The sequence below is a fragment of the Solea senegalensis genome, linkage group LG1 (assembly GCF_019176455.1).
Source record: "Solea senegalensis isolate Sse05_10M linkage group LG1, IFAPA_SoseM_1, whole genome shotgun sequence".
NCBI lineage: Eukaryota > Metazoa > Chordata > Actinopteri > Pleuronectiformes > Soleidae > Solea > Solea senegalensis.
This window is the reverse complement of record NC_058021.1, coordinates 21736795-21751717: the sequence shown is the minus strand read 5'-3', so window position 1 is coordinate 21751717 and position 14923 is coordinate 21736795. Positions and strand designations below refer to the sequence as shown.

The 14923-nt window shown below is 41.0% G+C and overlaps 1 long non-coding RNA gene across 1 annotated transcript; it reads right to left on the bottom strand.

The window, feature by feature from the left end:
• Positions 1-506: 506 nt before the first annotated feature.
• LOC122765918 lies at positions 507-13658 on the bottom strand. The gene is made up of 4 exons (XR_006360022.1): positions 13596-13658; positions 8380-8512; positions 3768-3819; positions 507-879 (listed from the first exon to the last, which is right to left on the bottom strand). It is a non-coding gene; the product is annotated as an uncharacterized LOC122765918 (long non-coding RNA).
• Positions 13659-14923: the final 1265 nt, after the last annotated feature.

The window sequence follows — 14923 nt, the reverse complement described above, 5'->3', positions numbered from 1 at the left end:
CATACTAACACAGGATGTGGATTTTCTTTGAGATTCTGGTCCATGATCGGTCTCCTGTTGTACCACACCCTCGACGGTGGTCCACTGGAGGCCAGTGAACTGCCCTACAGTCACTGTTGTGTTTGTACAGCCAATTAAAGATGATTTACAGCCTTGTGTTGCATCTTCATTTTGGGTGTAGTATTACAAGATGGGCAATAGTCAAATGGCATTCAAACAATGACTGTGATGTTGTCTAAATAAAACACTCCTCAATCCATAAAACAACAACCAGCACATTATTCACACGTTGGGCACTTACTATTTCCCTCTGAACTATAACTCACCGATATGACATTTTTACTACTTAATCCAATCCAATCCAATCCAACTTCATTTATACACAGTTGAAACAAAGTGATGTACATCAGAGATAAATAAAACAAATGAAATGTAAAAACGTGTGACCCAAGAACAAACAACAAAACATACAATGAAACAATAAAATACTGTAGAACAACACAAATAAATAAGATAACAAATATAAAAACCAACGTCTCATACTGGGTCGAAAGCCCAGCTTAAGCTACTACTTATTAACTTAAGTTAACAAATTAACTTGTATGATTGTATACATTAGTGTACACGAGGTCCTCAATGCTAAAAAAAGTCTGTGTACATTGTCAATAAGATAAGGATTGTACAATATATAAAGGTGATTGAAGACTTCAATTTCAATATTGTTTATATTCAAAAATTCCAAACTTCTTACAGCATTTGAAAAGAGAGACAATCAATCTGTCCTCTTTCTTACACCCTTTACAGTCGGTCAGTCACTCATCTTTCTGGCCAGCCAGTCAGAAGATATCAGCCTCTTCAGCTGCCGCCGCCCCCCCCCAGCTAAAATGGAAATGTGTGTTAGTACCAGCTGTTGGACACTGTTGGGGGACTTAGCCATTACACTGTTGAGATAAAGTAGCAGGCCTAAGCCTTGCCTGCTGAAATGACATATCCCCCCCCACCTTCCTCTTTCTGTACAATCGCCATAATATTGTGTTTCTATCCTGGGCCTGTAACCTTTGATTAAATTAGTCCAGCATTGCCTGGGTCCTTTTCTAAACTGTAGGCACCGGAGAGCTACTTAACGGACCCTGTCCCTCGGAGGGAAGAAACTGCTTGAGCTTACAAGTGTATGGCCACAGAAATATCAAACCCCTCTCACTCAAATCTCTCTCTTTCTATACCTCCTTTTCCTCCTTATTCCCCATTCCTCCATGTTCTCCTTCCATTTACACCCTTTGCCCTCTCTCCTTGTCTCTGTTGAAGTTCTCCCTCTCCACGTGTTTGTGTGCGCGTGTGCCTGTGAGTCAATCCATCACGCTCTGTCACTCTCCAGGTGAGGCACACATTATAAGATGTCAAGGAAAGAACAGCAAAATGACATTTTGCTGTTGTTATTTTTCAAATCTATGAACTATCGGTGCTGCACACTGAATGACAGCATAAATCAACAGATCAAAATTGCATTTTGTTCAAGGAAGTGGGATTAATGTGGGGAGAAGGCAAGAGACATGGCATTGGTCAAACGTCAATCAGTCGAAGGCCTTGGTTAAATGAAATGGCACTTCTCGTTCACACTGTTATTTACTGTAGAGCAGCAGCAAGCTTTTCCTCAGGGGCTCCATATTTTCCTGGCTGACATGTTTGACTCCATAAATTATGGTTCTCCACCAGCCTTTCATTAATTCCATCATGTACCTTTATAACCAAAAATTGAAAACTTTTTCCCCTTATTTCCTTTGGAAGCAGAGTACACTGAGAATCAACCTTGTGCAACCCTTTTGAGAAAAAGAGTAACAACAAAGTTTGTGGTCATTACAGGCCTCCTATGAAGAAAATATTGCCTGGGTGTAAGCAGACAGGACACATTTTTTTATTACTAATGTTGTGTCTAAATAAACAGTTACTTGCTCTCTGTGTATCTTCAGTGTGGTGCAGAGACATGGTTAGTGTATGTTGTCAGATGTTTGCCCTTTCAGGGCACTGCTATTGTTTTAAATACACATTTACTATAACAGAGCCGCACCAATGTCATACACAGTACCTAGTCCATCATGATCTGTGGTTAGTCTCTCCACTGAAAAATATTTACCTGATTGTAGACATTAGCACTTTTTCATTTCAATCTCTGTGTAATTTCCCCCAAAATAAACTTTTAAAGAAAGGTAATAGAAACAAATCCACCCACATAAAATCAATGTTAGTCAACCTAACATTTTGGAGTTATTCTTTCCTGAAGGACTTTTAATGAAACCAACAAAAGCTGCCTCATATCTGTCACTGTAGTTACCTTCCCACGGTTATCTAGCTGATTTTTTCCATATCAGGAAGCAGGTCGATACAAGAAGAAATCAGCTGACAAAAACCCTTTGAGTGTGTGTGTGTTTGTTAGTATTTATTACCCTTTTAGGACATTTTCTGGCATAAACAATGACCTTGGCAGGACCAGTAGTCCGCACCGAGACCAAAACCTGGTTCTAAAGAGGCAGAAAGTAATTTTAATGGCTAAGATTGAAATTGTGGTGTGGATAAGGTTAGGGACTAAGCTTTGTTTGGACTGTCCAAATGAATAGAAATCAATGCAGTGTCCTAAGGAGAATGGCTGCACAAACCTGTGTGTGTGTGTAAAACATATGTGTGCACCTTGGATTAGTTGTGTGTTTGGTTTTATCTGTGTAATTAAAGATGGTACTTGTAATCTGAACCTCAAACAGGATGAACAAATAATAGTGTAGCTGTCTCCAGTTGAAATGGAGTCACTCGGTCAAACCGCGGTGGTACGTGGCTAACAATAACATGTCTCTGTGAGATGGGGATTTACTTCTTTAAAAAGTGAGAGAAAGAAAGAAACAAAAGTAGAAGACGCTTAAGTGAATTACAAGTTAATCAGCAGGTAGATCTGTAAAGCCGGATATATATATATGTTCAACAGAAAAAGCTTGATATAGCACAAATGTCTTCAATTAACATTATCAGAGAAAATGATTTTATATACAATGCACTTTGTGTTACATTTTATTTGTAGGAAAGGTGCTATCCAAATACCCCTCTTTTTTGATGATTAGTTTGATGAATGTGTCAAACATGCAGCATCAAAAGTGACATTTTAATATTTTTGAATGTGTTATGGCCGTAGCATGGCCTTGTAACACAAACCCTGCAGCACACCGAGTTGTCACTCACTCATAGCTCAACTACACCTACTGCTTGTGCCACGCAGGTGTGTGTACGCACACACCCGGGACCTGCAGAGTAAGATGGAGCACCACCCGCCCACAGATCCCTAATGGGAAGTCTATGCACCTGGGAACACACTCAGACACATCATTTCATGTCAGTGGGCATTTGACTGTAGACATGAGATATCACAAGATGACAAGGTGGAGCGAGCTTTCTCTGCAAGGTGACATAACAGCGCATAAGCTGTTATGTGGTATGTGTGTGTGTGTGTGTGAGTGTGTGTGTGTGAGTCTACGTCCATGTGCATCTGTGTCTGTTTCTGTGCCCCACACTTTTCACACATGTCAACACACAAAAACCACATGGGAGGTCACCGAGAGCTGCGGCAGCTGCGGAATACATGTTATTCAAATGCTATATGACTGTGTGTTTGTGTGTCACCACATTAATATGTGTGTGTGTGTGTGTGTGTGTGTGTTATCATCTCTGCTTGTAGGAATAAACAGCATTGATGTGTCTCTGCGGGGAGCTTATAGAGAATCACTTACCTCTCTGCATTTATTGTGGAACGGCAATGCGTCTCGCTGCACAGCGTAAGAGCTGGAGAGGACAGGATAAACATATTTAGACTGCTGTTTAAAACAATAATCGCAGGATTTATTTCCTCAATAGTACACACAGGAAAGACGTGAGAGTCCAATGCCTGCTCTCAAATTTGTGCCTGGTGGCCACTGTACCCTCCCTTTGACTCTGAATCTAACATGATGTAATCTCCATCTCCTATTTCCCCACTGTCTGAGTGAATAATCCACATCATACTGGCAGAAAACTGTGATAATGCGAAGGTAGTGGCTAAATCTGATGAGATTCAACCTCTGAGTAAGCAATTGACTCTTATACCGTCTTTCAAATTGCAGAGAAACTAGCTGGTGTGGCACTAGTATATTTCCCTTTACAACAAATAATACAAATATGGTTTCAGGCCTTCTGATTCTTCGCCATGTGCAGGTTTGCTGTGTGCTGCAGACTTTAGTTTGCACCAGCCTGGTTTGTTTCCTGTGTTTTTGTGTGTGTGCCAATGGGTTTCCACCCTTCAGTGTGTTCATGTGTGTGTATGCTTGGCTCTCTAGCCTGTGTCTAGCCTTTGCGGCATGGGCCAGGGCTCTGTGGCTGCCCCGGGGCTACCATTGTCCCCGGTCTCCACAGCCCAGTGGCCACAGATGTTCTCCGTTTGATACTGTGTTCCTCACACATACTCCCCACTCCCCTAGATGTGTGGGTGGCCAAGCGGGGTGCCCTGTTGTGTGCCACTCTTGCACGCCATTTGCCGCCTGGTGCTTGCACGTGACACTGAAAGGGGGGGGGACCCACTGCGTATATAGTTTTAATCCCACCACCATACATAATGGAACAGAAGTAGCCCCAAGTGGAGAAGGAACGAAGCTTTGCATGAGGAGGATAGTCAGAGAGCAGGAGCACACTGAGATGTTGTACAAAACACCTTGAGGAAAAAGAAAAAGACTTTGGAGGCCAACTGACATCCCCTCCTATTTGTGCCTGCATGTACATGTGTGTGCACTGCATGTAATAGATGAGAGGGGGATTGATCTGGTGGCTCAACGCGACAAACATTGCATTCATATTAACCACAGATGTGACGACGAATGTCAACCAAGCTGAAAGAAAGAAACTTTGCTCATAGGGAAATGTTCCGCTCATTTCTAAGCACAAAAACCAAATCCATCCACAAAGAAACAGTATGCATTCCACTCCCATCAGTGTGTTTTTCCTGTTGAGGCTGCATGCTCCCATAAAATAACAACACATTTCTTTATTCTCAATCATCCTGATTACATTTATGATAACTATAGAAGTGATTTTTAATCTAATTCATGACCAGTTTAGAGTTTAAGGAGAGCTGAGTGATGTTGTCTTATTTCTTCATTTTAACTGAAAATATCTCTTGTCACAGGACATTGTTTGAATTTTAACATTCTTACTAAAGAAGACACACATTAGACATGTATTGTTGATTCTACAGTTCCTGTGGAGGCAAATAAGAAACAGCAGTTTTCATCAGCCTGCACAACCTGTGCAAACGGAACTGTTTGTCTTCTACTGAGTTTCAGTTGTCCAATTAAACATCTGACGAATCTTGTTTGCTGTTGTGAATTTGTATGACGATCCTGACGAGGTACAGATTTGGAAACAGGTGCTAAAAAACACCTTGCAGACAGACTTTAGAACAGCGATGGCATGCAGTAATCCCATCACTGGTCATTTCTTTTGTGTGCATGTGACAGACAGATGGAACATGTTACACCAGTTTGGTTATGTAATGGTGTCCATTAACCTGTCACTTCAAAATGAAATTGCATACCACGAAGAACTTTTTCTGAGACAAAGACAGAAGAAATTGATGGCAGGAATTGTTCACGAGTGGCACAAAGCGTTCTTCACAATTTCCAAAATCTGATGAAGAATCGACAGCGATGACGAGCATGTGAGGAATTAACGCAATTTTTACGGGTTTTTGCTTAAGTGTCACAAAGTAGGCATGCTGCCTAAAACAGGAGGGAAAGTCACAGTTGATAATATGACAGCTTGACAAATGATGAATGGCGGTGACTTACATAAAATGCGATTGGCTTCATTCATTGTCGCTGCATCAGAGAGAATGTGAGTAAAGACTACAAAGAGACGGCTGTTTGAGAACCAGTTTGTGATCTGTGAGAAGCACGAATTGCACACACACAGTGACGAACGTAGAAAAAAAAATGCAGAAGAAGTTGGATCGAGAGGAGAGAGTCACCATTTTCTCCTGCTCTAAGACACAGCCCAGTCTTAATCAAAATCCCACACAGGAAGAACACTTGAGTAGCTTAATCAAAGATCAGCCCGCTCGGTATTAATAATAGAGCAGACTGCTGAAATGGAGTTTTACTTATTCAAGACTGCACTTATTTGCCTCATATACCTTTACAGTATATTAGGATCTTTCTGTCTTGCTCTCTCTCTCTATGTGTGTGTGTGTTATTGTAAGATTGCATTACGTTCGTGTTCGAGGGATACAGAATAAACAAATTATATGCCATTATATCTGTTCCCTAAATCATGCAAACCACAGATCAATATACACTGATATGCACAGTGTATAGTGATACTTTCAAATTTTGTCTGTGTTTTAATGATACGCATTAAAACCCGCTAATGCGTATCATTATATGGAAGAGGGTTGCAATAAAGTGTTTTAAAGAGTCACAGGGTTGAAAGAACGTACAGGGTTCACACACTCTCACAAACGCATAACTCGGGTTACCTTATCAGTACATCTCCCACCCCCCCACACCCCATTCCTAATTCCCTACACCTCACCTGCTCACACAGAGAACAGAACAGAAGACACCTTGCAACATCACACCTGTCTTCCCCAAGGGCAACAAGGCTTGGGAAAACATCTGAGGGAGGCTTGACTTTCTCCCCCCTTTTTTGACTGACTCCCTCCACATCTTGCAATAGTGGAGGTGGAATTTTGGTATGGGACTATGGGAGTTTTTTCATGATCTTATGATTCATCTTCCCAACACAGTCTTTCAATAAGTGTTCATGTCATTGATCAATATAATAGATGTGCCCTCTAATTATTATTTTTTTATTAGGCTGACTTATAGTATATGTTGTCTAAAATTACATTTTATATATAGTGACTACTGTATACATACGTTTGTTTATTATGGTAATTTTTGTAGCATGGCTTTAATATATGAGTCTTGTTTTAAATCACAATTCTGCATTTCCTTGAAGGTTATTCTCAATAATGCAAAGTTGTGGACATGAGACTTTACCTCTGAAGGCCTCTAATTCCTTTGGAACAAAAGGCGAAAAAACCGAGGTATTGAGAGAAAATCATATATTGTCTTAAAAAGGCGCGTCTAGTCATGTCAAGTCAGGACTTAGGATCGAGCAACCTAAAGACAAAACATGCAGGCGTTACATAGGATTATTGAAGACAACCTGAACAGACAATAGTCAGTTCTGATGCAGCGGGACAGAGATCCGTGCAGTGACAGCAACAATGGACATGTGTGGTGTGGAGATAGGCAGGCGTCAGCTAATTAGCTCAGTGGGAACACCCCATTGTTTCGGATTCGGAACAAATGCAACTTCAATGGCACCTCACTTGTAGCTCGCCATGCTGCAGACCGGGTTTGATGTGGCTGGGCTATTGTTGAGCTAAATGCTATTAACTTTTAAGCCGAGCGACACATAAAAGTGAAGCTGGTGTAAATTACAATTCCTCTGCACATAATCCACTTGCTGATGGAAGACATTACAGCGGTCTTCTGTCTTGACAACAGATTATGATAACAGCTTTACCCTATCCCACTTGCAAACAGGACAAGCTATGGGATTTCTGTTTTTATCCACCCCATCCCTTCTTCATCTTCCTTCTCTCCCTCCCTCTCCTTCCCTTCCTATCCCTCTGTTCCCCCATTGATCTCACAGTTGTATTCAGTATTTGCCAGTGTTGCATGCCTGCAGGGGGGCCACCAAATCCATTATCAGGTAGGACAACAGTTTCTACTGTGTTTGCCTCATACTGTATACTATATGGAGGAAAGAGAGGGAGGAGATATGGGGGGGCGGGGGGACTTGGGACTGCAATATGTTTGTAGATTATGAACCAACTGAAATACAAATTAATAGTTTTAAAAAATGTGCATATTTTTTGCCATATATTATTTGCAATAGTGTGATCATCAAGGTAATTTCTCAAAAACAGGGTGTCCCATTCATCTTCTACAGTATCTATACCTCAGAGTTCCCACCCATATTTTATAACAAAATATTAGTGCAGTATAGAATGACATCATCTAGACCTGTCAGAACAAAATTATGAATATGGTCAAATTACTTCAAAGGTGAGACATTTATTTTGACATCTGAGCATCTCATAACAACTCAATGTTTCTGTATGATTCCATTTTGTCCTCACTGGAGCTCACATTTGGTGTCAACATCAAAACATAACAAAGGACGTCATACAAATGATCCTATGATTAATTCTTCTTGTCTACATTATCCAGGTGTGTGTGTGTGTGCATGTGTCAGGAAGACAAGCCCAGTTCTCACATATGTACATGGACATAACAGACTCACTGTGGATGTAGCAGTAGTGATGGTCAGAGTGCCAGGCAGAGTCTGAGTGTGTCCAAATCCCATCTGATGCCATCTACCCCCCAGGTCCATAGTGCTTGGCTGCCTGCCACTGTTCCTTTAAAAGTGCAAGGGTCTAAAGCAAAATGAAAACACACAAAAAGAAAAAGACACAAACTCTATTTTTCAATAAAGATATGAATGAGTCAACTGGAGTTATTTTTTTTTAAATGTAGTTGCGTTAAATAGTTAACAATATCATGGTTTGTGTAAAGAAACAAACATTTCATTAAATTATGTAGAAGTGTATCAAATTAGACATTACTTTCCTTTTATATACTCTCCATTGATTTAAGTGTTGACAGGTATATCCAGTACTCCACATTTCTGTCATACAATGCAAGACCAGTAGAAGCAGTTGCAATTCGCATAAGGTCAAACCTGAAATTCACCACCTCTGACCTCTAACTTTTGACCTTTTTATCCAAGCCCTCAATCTTCCAACCTCTCTCTCTCTCTCTTATCCTCCCGCCCTAACACAAAAGAAAGACAAACCTTCAGAAATTCTGTCCCTCAACATTACATGTGGTACTGGCTCCTGTTTTCATATATGCACACATTTACATGAAAATGTGGGTTTGTGTGTTGTGCAGATGTGTATACCATTCAAGGCCTTCAGGGCCTATGGCTTAGTGACATGGCGCCGGAGGCTCTCCCTTTTGAAACCTGACGCCTGCAGCTGAAGCTCACAGATAGTCATGTTGGGTTGGCCCGGGGGCGTATTACAGACTACAGAGGGGTGAACTAACCAGTCAGGCCTGTGTGGCTTGTTGTTGTGTTGCGTGACAGTTTGGTTACCTAACTATTAACTGTCCCTCTCATAAGTCCCAAAGGAGCATAGACAGAATTAAGGTTGCACACACATGCATATGCATAGAGTTTATCAGGACGCATGCACACGGCACACACACACACACACACACAGTTAAAATGATATGTTCTTTTGCTTGCATCAGGCCCCAGTGTTAATAAACGTTGTCCAGCAGCACACTTATCGAAGTGTGTCATCTATTGCACCCAAAGCCAGTTTGTATGCTTCCACTTTCTCTTCTTCTCTGATTTCATTCTCTCAAAGAATTCAGAATAAATATGCCCTCCAAACTATTTGAAATATATTGTCATCACATTCACCCTCCAGATATGCATTTCAAGCAAGATGCCGAAAAACATAAATGCTGCACTTCAGGTAATGGAATAGGAGGGATATACAGTATTGAGAGCAGTGAAATCCTCAGTGGGATTTCAGCACTTGACTCATTCAATTTGCTTTGCCTAATTTTAATGTGTCATAGACTATTTGGTTCCAGGTCACCTAAAACCCAGGCCATCTGCACAGATAGTGGGTTCTTTTGAAAGCGACAAGCTAATTTAACCGTAATAAACACAGTTGGGGAAAGCAGAGCACAACAAATCCATTCTGTTTTTATGGCTAAAGGTCAAACTCACACTTATCACTGTGTGAGATTTGTTTAGAGAACTCTACAGCGCAGTGCCTGAGCGAACGAGACATCGCATAATCCAACAACACACACATACAGCATGTTGATATTTTGACCCAGCATTTTTTTCCTCTAAAAATGAAAACTCTTCAACATCTGGACAAACAGTCCTGATCTACAGCTGCACTTGCCATGCAGCTACTGTCCATGAAATGGTGGAAGTATGATGACTGGAAATTCATTCTGAATCATTATACCAACATCCCTGGGCATATGTCATGTCTTAGAGATAAGGGTTAAGGTTAATGGCCACGGGTGTTCATGTTCATGTGTGTGTGTGTACGGTATGAAATGCAAATGCCTGCTCACACGTGCACGTATCAGGCGAGAGAGATGAGGATGACAGATGTGTGTTTTTTTTGTTTTTTTCGTGTGTGTGTGTGTGTGTGTTTGTGACATGTGCGTAAGGGTGGGTGGGAGTGGGGATTCTCATGTGCATGATGGAAGAAGGTTGAATAGACATGGGAGCACAATGACGGCTCTTTGAGTTTCATCCTTCTCCCCGTCACTGCCTTAATCCCTCCTTCCCCCACTTTCCTAAAGGCACAAACTCTGCCAGTTGTCACCTTAGAGTATTGCAGGCCCTGCTGAAGCACTCCACTCCATGGGAGGAGAATGTCAGCCCAGGCTTGGGGCAGTTTTGACAAACAGAGTATATATTGATACATGATAAAGTATGCTAGAAATCACTCGACTGCTGAGGGCTACTATAGTTTTAATATCATCATTTGAATTAACAAGCATTCTGTGGAGAAATAATGAGCTTTCATTATTCAGAACATCATCCTTACCCCGGCGGAGACTCGCAGGGCTATTAGTGCTTGAGAACTTAATGAAAAGAAGATAAAGAAGGTTTGAGATAAAAGTTTGAATGGCCACACTTGGTAACCAGAGTTAAAATTTAATGCTCCAGTAGATGACGGATGAGCTTCTTATCTGGGGCCTGGGGAATGGGTAGACAGGGGATCCGCTTTGGAAGGTGCCATTCTGTGGAATGTTAAGAACGACTGCCCCTCCTGTTTTCACTGACAGATCCAGTGTGGAGCGCCAACCTGGGTGGACCCCCCACCTCACACCCCCGCCCCCACTGCTCAGGGATTTATGCCAACCCATGCATGAGTGCACGTCCACTACACTGAGAGCACTTTCAGATTCAGGATCAAAAACACTGTTGCTTTGCCAAAGAGAAATTCCAGTAAATTAACTTGGATTTGATTGCAAAATGTGTCTAACTATTACTGTGCCTGGCTTCCCTTCCATAAGCTATGACCACAGTGCATTACATAATTAATGATTAGTTATCAACAAAAAAAGATAATTGATGCCCACAGGAGTTGGTAGTTTAAGTGAAGATGGATCAGCAAAGGCTATAAAAAAAGTAAAATTAAAAAAAGTCAAAAAAAAAATCTCATCTGTTGTATTTCATCTATTTCATTTTTCACTACAGTCACATTAATATATGCAACACTGCCTAGGGATAAAATCGTGTCATTCAGCCAACCCTGTGGTGATGCCTTTTCTCCAAAACAAAAAAGCGCGTGCTTCGCTCCTTTAGCGTGACTCTGGCTGCAGCGTGTGACACAAGCAACCGTACACAGGGCCGTCAAAAGACGGAAGACATCATCATGAGAAAAAATTCATTCTTTTTCGTTTACCCAAAAGCTGATAATAATGATGAGCAATCTGGCAGAGTGGAGGCCTATTGTACTATCTGGATGATCTCTTGATAAGGAAAGATACAGATGCAACGGTGCAGTAACACACATAGAGATACACACACCCACACCCACAGATGAACACATACACAAAAGAAAAAAAAAACACAGCAGCAACCACTCCTTGAGTCCCTCTGCTTGATGCTGTGTTTGTCCCAAGGGCCTTAAGGGAAGTATGTTTGCTTGCTGAACCATTGTGAAGTCTCCAACAGACATGTCTAGCTTGCTGCTGCGCTGGGCTGTGCTGTTCTCTGCTGGAGGAGATCTCTGTGAATGGGAGGGGAATGCATTGATTTGATGAATGAGTGCATATTTGTGGGAGTACTGGTGGCCAATGTGCAGTCTGGTGCGAGAAGTTATTTTTGTGGTTAGAACTTGACAACAAAGCCTTTTTGCTTTAAGCACCGGCAACAAGACTCACAGTTCACTGAATGGCAGAGTGTAGATGTTGTTTTTTTCACGCTGACTTGAGGAGAAAATGTCTCCTAGTGTGACATTTCATTTACATTGAAGCAAGTATTAAATGTTTCCTTGCAATTCATGCAATTAAAAATGTACATACATGAACCTAAATGTTAATTTAACAACACCAACACAAAAAAACCCACCTGCTTCTTCAAGAGAAACTTTACATTTTGTGGTGAGAAAATAGTCAGCTGCTGACTTAAAAGAAGAAGGACAGAGAAGTCGGCTTTAATAGCATCTTCCCTCGAGGTCAGGTGGTTGCTCAAAGTATTTCAGGCTGTGTTTCCATTTAGCCGTCTGTTTCACAATGTCCCTTTCCCATACAGACAGACACATGTGCTGCCAATGTGCCTTTTAGTTTATAAAACTCTTAACTTGGCCAATATAATCTTTTTAAAATAACCAATTAATACTTCTACTAGGACAATAAAGTTTGACATCAAACCCAGGTGTTTTATGGAAAGAAGGAAATATTATCTGAATGCGTTTTACTCCACAACTTTTACTATTTGTAGCCACGATGTGGTTCATACTTCAAAGAAGCTGCTTAATTTTCTGGGTCCCCATAAAGGTTCCTTATCCATAATGGCAGCTCCATTTATGGTGGCTATATAATTTTAATTAAATACACCCATTTGTCAGCTGGTACAAGCACTTAACATGAGAACAGCAACAATATTATGACCTTAAAGACATGCAGCGGAGAGGAAGGAGGCTGGGAACGCTCGTAGCTGAGGTGGAATTCTCCGTATCCCCAAAAAAACAGAGGGGCAGAAAAGGTTAATTTCAGTGTAATTTAGAATTTAGAAGTAATGTGCATACAAGTTCTTGAAGTTTTGCGTTGTGGAATTCATGTTTGTCTAAGGGCTAGTACTGACAATGAACAATTGTCCTCACATGTTAATTGTCAACAACTATAGATGACAAGCAACTGCATTAAATATGTACAGCATATGTTAATCAAGTTTAATATATACATTACCAACCATTTTACAAAGGATTTTAGTTTCATTGCAGGGGATAATGCATGCTATGATTGATGCTATACATATAAAATGATGACATGACATACGCCATTATTTATATTATTCCGTGATTGTTGGCATTTAGTTCACACTTCAGGTCACACTAAATACTTGACACTTCTAGAAGCTGTTTTTTTAAACAAACAAAAAAATAAATAAATACATTTCCCATATTTTCTGGAAGTGTTCCAATAAAATGAATGAGAAATAATTATACTACATGGTCATTATAGCATTGCTAAAACAACAATACTAATTGTGACTTTTGCACAGTACCGTAAAAGTGATGGATTACACAAATTAAGTCATTTAAAGGCATAATACCGCTACATTTACAGATTATCTCAGCCTCTTTAAATCTGGTTCGCCTGCGTTATTTTTACAGGACTGGGCAGGGATAGCTGGAGGGGAAGGCTGGGGGATGGAGAGAAGCTTGGTCCTGTGCAAGTACTCACGTGCCCAGAGAGCAGGGACGGCCCAGAGGACAGCTTCATGTGCACATCAACAGGTGACACTTGTGCAACCTGACGTGACACACAGAGAAAAAATAACAAGATGAAAAGGAGGAGTGAGATGAAGAAAGTAAAGAACAACAATCGTTTCTTTTGATCCAAGAGACAAAAGAGAGTCTAAGAGATTAAGTCATGTGACAGCATCACTCATCAGAAAGCTGTGTGAAGAAGGTAGTTTGTTTCCACAAGACAATCGAGTCTGAGATATGAGGACACCTCACTTAGATAAATGAAGTTGTGAGCGGCTGTCATCTCAAGAGGAATCTTGCTTCTAATTTCCCCAGGAATCACAAACAGCTGTTATTTGAACTAGACCAAATCACTGTCACATGGCCGCAGGGCCTGGAGTAGCAGCTCTGCCACTACACTGCTCACTGCCACCAGCCACTGGCCATTTCTTAATGCTGATCCCCTTTAGGTAGTTTCATGCTCTCATCACCTTGTCAGACAGTGCGGTTAAAAAATGCTGCAAAGTAAAAAAAACGGGAAAAGATAAACTTCTACTCCTTTAATAAGCTATGACTTGAGCTCAAAAGGACACGTAGCCCTGCTGTCCAAGTCCTGCTAATAAAGATGGGATCTGTTCTGTCGTCTCTATTATTTTTTTTTCCTGTTTCCTTCCCAGCCCAGGATGTATGGGCCTCATCTCTCTCCTCTCTTTCCCAGGATCCCACACTCCTGCCATGTGTTGTTACTTATCACAAACATATGGTTTAATGTCGGCAGACGGCAGACTGCATGCAGACATAACAGCAAACACAGGCAAACATCTGCATAATGTAGCTTTTTCCTCTGAACTTTCACTTTTGAAATGATTTTATAAAACAAATGTAACCATAAACTGGTATTTAAGCACTAGAAAGTTTAACAGTTTTAAGACTCAGTCACAGTTTTCACATGCAGTAACTTCATGATCTACTCTACTCTTCATACACCATGGTTACAAAGTGAACGTCTCAGATGCCTCTCATTTTTCCTTGATCATCTTTAAGTTGTTTTTTACACCTGGATTGGAGTCCAGATGTGGTAAATGTAATTGAATGGAAATGACGGCACACACATAAGTCGATAATGCATATCAGAGTAAAGAGCAAGTTATGAGGGTCAAAGGAACCACCTGCATTGCTCCACAGATCATGAGTGGAGATGGGACAACCTTGCAGAAGGACAATCTTCATCGCACCAATCTGTGCTTTATGGCAGAGCAGTAAAAGTCACATGAAAGTGCAGGAGTTTTTACTCTCGCAGTGTTAAGAGACTTCAGCCAAATC